Raw genomic sequence first — 5858 nt, 5'->3', positions numbered from 1 at the left:
TTTAGTTTGGGGGAAGGGAGTGAGACTATCCAGGAAGGGCAGGTCATTGGCAGAAGGCTGAGCTGCTTCATTAGCATTGAGGCATTCTAGGAGCTGCATTGTGCCGCCTTTGGTCATCTCAGTTGGGGGGCGTGCTTCCCAGAGAAAGCACAGAGGGCAGGGAGGGGGCAGCTTCACCCCTGCCATTTCAGATCTCTGAGATTCCCAGGGTTTGAGGATGCCCACCTCAGGAGTTCTTATGCCTGTCTGGTGACAGGGTCCACATGCCCTACCGGTCCATTTGACAGTGCATGAATCTAATTAATTTTCTCTATATTCAATTTTCTCAGGTTTCAGAATCAATTTCCATCTGTCAGGATTTTTTTCCAAAGACTACTAAGGCCCAGCCCTTTCCTTCCACCCGCTCCACTTCCTCTCCACTTCCGGCTCTGCTCTCCCTGAAAAGGATACCGAATGATACAAAGTAACAGCTTTTTATCTCTTTACAACAAACCTAATTAGGCCTGAAGGGGACTCATTGAAACGCCTCCAGACTTGACATATGTCACAACTCTACTTCCTGATAAGGGCTGTGCTGTCCTTACACTCCTGACTGACAGGAAAGGAAACTTCTGTGTCCTGTAGGGCAGGGTACTTTCCCGGCCTGATGTCAGGAGCCAATTGGCAATGTGTATTTCAACACTGATCACCCTGGCTGTGGTAAGCATCTACTGTAGAATCCAAACTGAATGCCACACCCTATAAACAGTTGCCTCTGCCAGACCAGTTTACAGATGGGAAGACGGACATGAAATGTGCCAATTGTCCCAGGGAATGGCAGAGCCATCACCTGTCACCCACAGGCAGTTCCCACATTTGGTGGCTAACCTGAGCTAGGCATGGTATGAACACCTTTAACTCCAGCACTCAGAAGGTACAGATAGATGGATCTCTGTGAGTCGGAGGCCAGCATGCTCTACAGAATGAGTTCCAGGACAGCGAGGGCTATGTAGAGACCCTGTTGCACATCAAACAAAACACCCCAAATAAATAAATGAAATAATAAGCCCATTTCTTCTTGAATTGTTTTTCATCAGGGAATTTTATCATAACAGGAAAAGGAAGGCAGACAGACAGACAGACACCTCAATACCTCAGGGAGTTTTCAAGGTCTCTTAGGAGTTATACAGTTCAGAGAGACTGCGAGGGGCGTGTGTGTGTGTGTGTGTGTGTGTGTGTGTGTGTGTGTGTGTGTGTATGTGTGTGTGTGTGTGTGTCAGAGTCTAGTGATAGAGCAGAGTGCTTCAGGCCTTCTGCCTAAGAGCGGCAGTCTTGGTACACACTGAGCATGCTTCTATCGTGTAGGGAGCCGTATTGGATTTGGGCCTGGCCGCTTTTTGACTGCATGGCTCAAAGTGACTAGGTGACTCTGGGCTGTTTGGCCACAGATATTCACCCCTAAGGTGACTGCCATAAGTCTTAAGATTGTTGGACAAAAGCCTCTCCCATGAATTTACCGCACAGGAAGATAACATTCAAGGGATGCCTCAGCTCGAGCAGATACCAGTTATCTCCTGAGTCAACACTCCACTGCCTGACCTCATCGTCTACCGCCTGACCTCATCGTCTACCGCCTGACCTCTTTGCCTCCTGCTATCACTGCCTATACCCTCGCCCCTCCATCCTTCGTGTTCAACAAAGGACACTCCCCCTACTGGAAAGTCTTAAAAGCTGTAACGTTCACCCCAATAAACGAGACCTTGACCTTGCTTGGTCTCCTTCTTCTCTTCACCCCCATTTGGCCCACAGGTAGAAGGCCTCTTCAAGACCCTGAATAACTGGGTCCCCGCTGGGCGGGGACACTATCGCTTGTTTACCTGGTGCTTGGACAGTGGTGTATTGGCCAGCTGCCTAGAAATGTTTAGGTGTCGGTCTGTACCTAGTGTGTGTGAGTCACTAGGCAGTGCCCCACAGAGGGTGGCTCCCAGGGTACAGAGGATCCTCTCTCCAGAAGCCAAAAGTCCATAATCACAGTTCAGCAAATCTGGAGCCAGGTGGGGCCTCCTGACACGTCATTCTCACCTCAGTGTGAACTCAAGGGGTGGAGGGCAAGGTCATGCTCTGGGCATGGCCCTTAAGACACCTCGAAAACCTTGGGCTCTTCTCCAGACCACACAAGTCCCAGGACCTCTTACTGCCATCTCTATGGTGACACCATAGAGACTCACAGTGACTGGAAGAGGGTCACACTCACAGCGGCTGACACTAATATGAAACTTGGATGCTAAGGTTTCCATAGATCAAACACTAACCTGTTCCTACTGTCAGTCCCCAGCCAGCTGGGGACAAGGTCTGGTGACATCATGGTGCTGGTCACACCCATCTAGGGCAGGCAGGAAGAAGGAAATACAAACGCAGGGTGAATGAAGCCTTTTGTTTGTCAACCACATCTGCAGCTACAGGATTGGGGATTGGTTCTAGAACCTTCAGAGGGTTTGGTGTTACTCATACGAAGGGCCATAGATGCCCCTTTTTAGGTTTTTATGTATTCCTAATAGGCCCTGCAGCATCTTGGGAAATCTAGACATTTGTCTAAGCAGTCAATCAAATCCTGAAGGCAGACACCCCCAGCCTATGCTGTCTCCTTCCTCTCTCCTCTGGGTCTCCTTCTGTCTGACTGTCTGCCTCTCATCTGTGCCTCTGATTCTCTCTGTCTCTGGCCCTGACTTAGCTTCTCCCCCGGGCAGATGGATGAAGAATCTGCATTCCCCATCCTTTAGCTGTGTTTAAGGATTACTTTATTTCGTATGTGCCTGTTCTCCCTGGATGTATATGCACACCATGCTCGTGCCTGGTGCTCATGGTCACTAGAAGAGGGGATAGAATGCCCTGCAACTGGATCTACAGATGTTTGTGAGCCGCCATGCAGATGCCGAGAGCCAAGCCTGGGTCCTAGGGCAGCCCCAGCAGACAGCAGTGGGGGCAGTGAGGGCAGCAAGGGCTCTCCGCCTGTAAACACTCTCTGGTGCTTCCCACTTATGAGACTGGGTCATACCATGTAGCCTTGGCTGGCCTGGAGCTTCCTAGATAGACCACGCTGGCCCTGAACTCAGAGAGATCTGCCTGCCTCGGCCTCCCACGTGCCACCAGGTCTACCTCCTCTCTCTCTTGAGACAGGGTCTCAAAAAAACTATCTGTAGCACAGTCTGTTCTCAAACTGGAGATCCTCAGGCCTCACAAGCACTGGGATTACAGATGTGTCCCCTCTGGGCCACCGTCTCTCCTCCAGGTCTCCCTGCTGTTCTGTGATTGCACTCCCCTAACCAGGCCTCTGTATGCCCTTCTAACCCTGCTTCCCCAACCTCCCCGAGCTCTACCCTTGGTGTTCCCTTACCAAGGCAGGGCTCTCCTCCACTCCTCTTTCCCTTCTTCCTTTCCTTTTCCTTTGTAAAAGACAAGGTTCTATGTTGTAGCTCAGGCTGTCCCATCCTAGCCTCTCGAGTGAGGGAATTACAGTGAGGAATTACATCTACCATGCTTGGCTTTCCTTCCCATTTATTTATTTATTTATTTATTTATTTATTTATTTATTTACTTACTTACTTACTTACTTACTTACTTATTGGGTTTTTTTGAGACAGGTTTTCTCTGTGTCTCTTTGGCTGCCCTGGAACTCACTTTGTAGACCAGCTTGGCTTCGAACTCACAGATCCTCCTGCCTCTGCCTCCAGAGTGCTGCAGTTAAAGGTGCAACCACCACTACCCAGCCTCCTCCCCACTTTTATATCTCCCATCCAGCGTGCCAGGCACTTCTCTGGGTCTTTCGGGGTAGGACTCTCCCCTGGGCTCTGGCTTTCTTCCTCTCGGCTCAGGCTGGGCTGTGGCTGTGCTGACAGGGGAACACATGCACTCCATTATAACCCAGAAACCTGTGTGATTGTCATTTTGAAGAAACCAGTAAGTGTCAGGCCTCCAGCTCCTACTCTGCATGCACCATCATGGGAAGGATGGGAATGCAGCTCTGTACTCAGGACTGAGGAATCCTGTGAGGTCGGAGCTCCCTTCCAGCCCCTCCCCCATGGCACGGTCCCACTCTCCCTAAGTGCCATCAGTCCAGCAGGGGAACAGAAGTCCCAGTGTAAGGGTCCATGATTCACTGAAGAATAATACCCCAGACTCAAATCATATGTAAACGCAAAAGTGTTTTATTCTGCAGAAGTCCAGCACGCTGGGGTCTCCCTTTCCCAAGATAGAGAGACAACCAAGTGAGCTCACAGGCTCCACCTAAAGCACATTAGGGGATTCTGGCAGGTGACCTCTGTTACTCCTTCTCTAGGGGCATCCGATTACAGGACCTGGGGGTGGAAACTGTTATGGGGAGGTCTAGGAACTTGCTGACCCATTGTCCTTGCTTTAGGCCAGGTGGCTGGGAGATTCCATTACCAGGCAGGAAGGCTGGAGCCTGGGTTTTTTTCTGTTAGTAATTCACTTGCCTGGACTTGTCCAGTTCTTAGGCCTCGTCTCCTTAACTGCAAATTGAAGTCTGTTATGGAATGAGCCTGGCCTCCTCACCAGGCGGGATCTGTGGTGTCAGGCTGTTGCTCTTTCATGTCCTCCTTCCTGCCAGGGCCCTTATTCAGCACCTACTGTCTACAGACCACATTCTGTGTTACTGAGAAAAGTAGAGTGAAATTCTTGCAGCCTTGAGCTCCAGAGACTGGCAGGGACGCTGGAGGGGTAGGGTATCACCAGGGATGGGCAGGGACGCTGGGGGGGGGCATCACCAGGAACAGGCAGGGACACTGGAGGGGGGAGGGCATCACTAGGGATGGGCAGGGACACTGGAGTGGGGAGGGCATCACCAGGGATGGGCAGGGACACTGGAGGGGGGAGGGCATCACCAGGAACAGGCATGGACACTGGAGGGGGGAGGCCATCACCAGGGATGTGCAGGGACAATGGAGGGGGGTAGAGCATCACCAGGAACAGGCATGGACACTGGAGGGGGGAGGCCATCACCAGGGATGGGCAGGGACACTGAAGGGGGGAGGGCATCACCAGGAACAGGCATGGACACTGGAGGGGGGAGGCCATCACCAGGGATGGGCAGGGACATTGGAGGGGGGAGGCCATCACCAGGAACAGGCAGGGACATTGGAGGGGGGAGGGGATCACCAGGGATGGGCAGGGACATTGGAGGGGGGAGGCCATCACCAGGGAGCAGGGACATTAGGCCATCACCAGGAACAGGCAGGGACACTGGAAAGGGGAGGGCATCACCACAGACGGGCAGGGACACTGTAGGGGGAGGGCAGCAACCCCAGCCAACAGCTATCTCCCCATTCCCAACCCCTGCACCACTGGGTGTGACTGGGCCATGGGAGCAGGCTGTTGTCCTCTTCTGGCCTCTTTCTATTCTCCAGGTCCTCAGAGGCTCCTTTTCCCCTGGCAGAGTGGAGTGAGGGGAGCACTGCCCTGGGCCAGCACAGACCTTCGAACCTGCTTCCTCATCTCCCCAGATATCCACTTGACTGCGAATCCCCAGGTCCCACCTGCTGGCCTGCTCTGCTGCAGCCTTCTACTCTGTGTTGGGAAGCCCTTGGCTTCCAGCATGCAAATGGGAGGTCCTTCAAAGGCCGGGCTTGGCAGGAGCTAGGAGACAGACATCTCCAGGCAGGGGCGGGGGCTGGGAGACAGCAGACATCCCCAGTCCCGCTGAGTCGCTGGCTTCCTGCTCCTTCCAGGTGTGTCTAGTAGTTGGACACCTCAGGCTGTGCTCGAGGACTTGTAGCCCCCAGAGCACGTGGAGCCCAGAGCGTAGCCACCTCAGAGCACAAGGTCAGTGGGCACATGGCCAGGACCTGACATGGTGGGGATGT

This window comes from Rattus rattus, chromosome 13 (genome assembly GCF_011064425.1).
Source record: "Rattus rattus isolate New Zealand chromosome 13, Rrattus_CSIRO_v1, whole genome shotgun sequence".
NCBI lineage: Eukaryota > Metazoa > Chordata > Mammalia > Rodentia > Muridae > Rattus > Rattus rattus.
Note: the sequence above shows the minus strand (reverse complement) of the source record.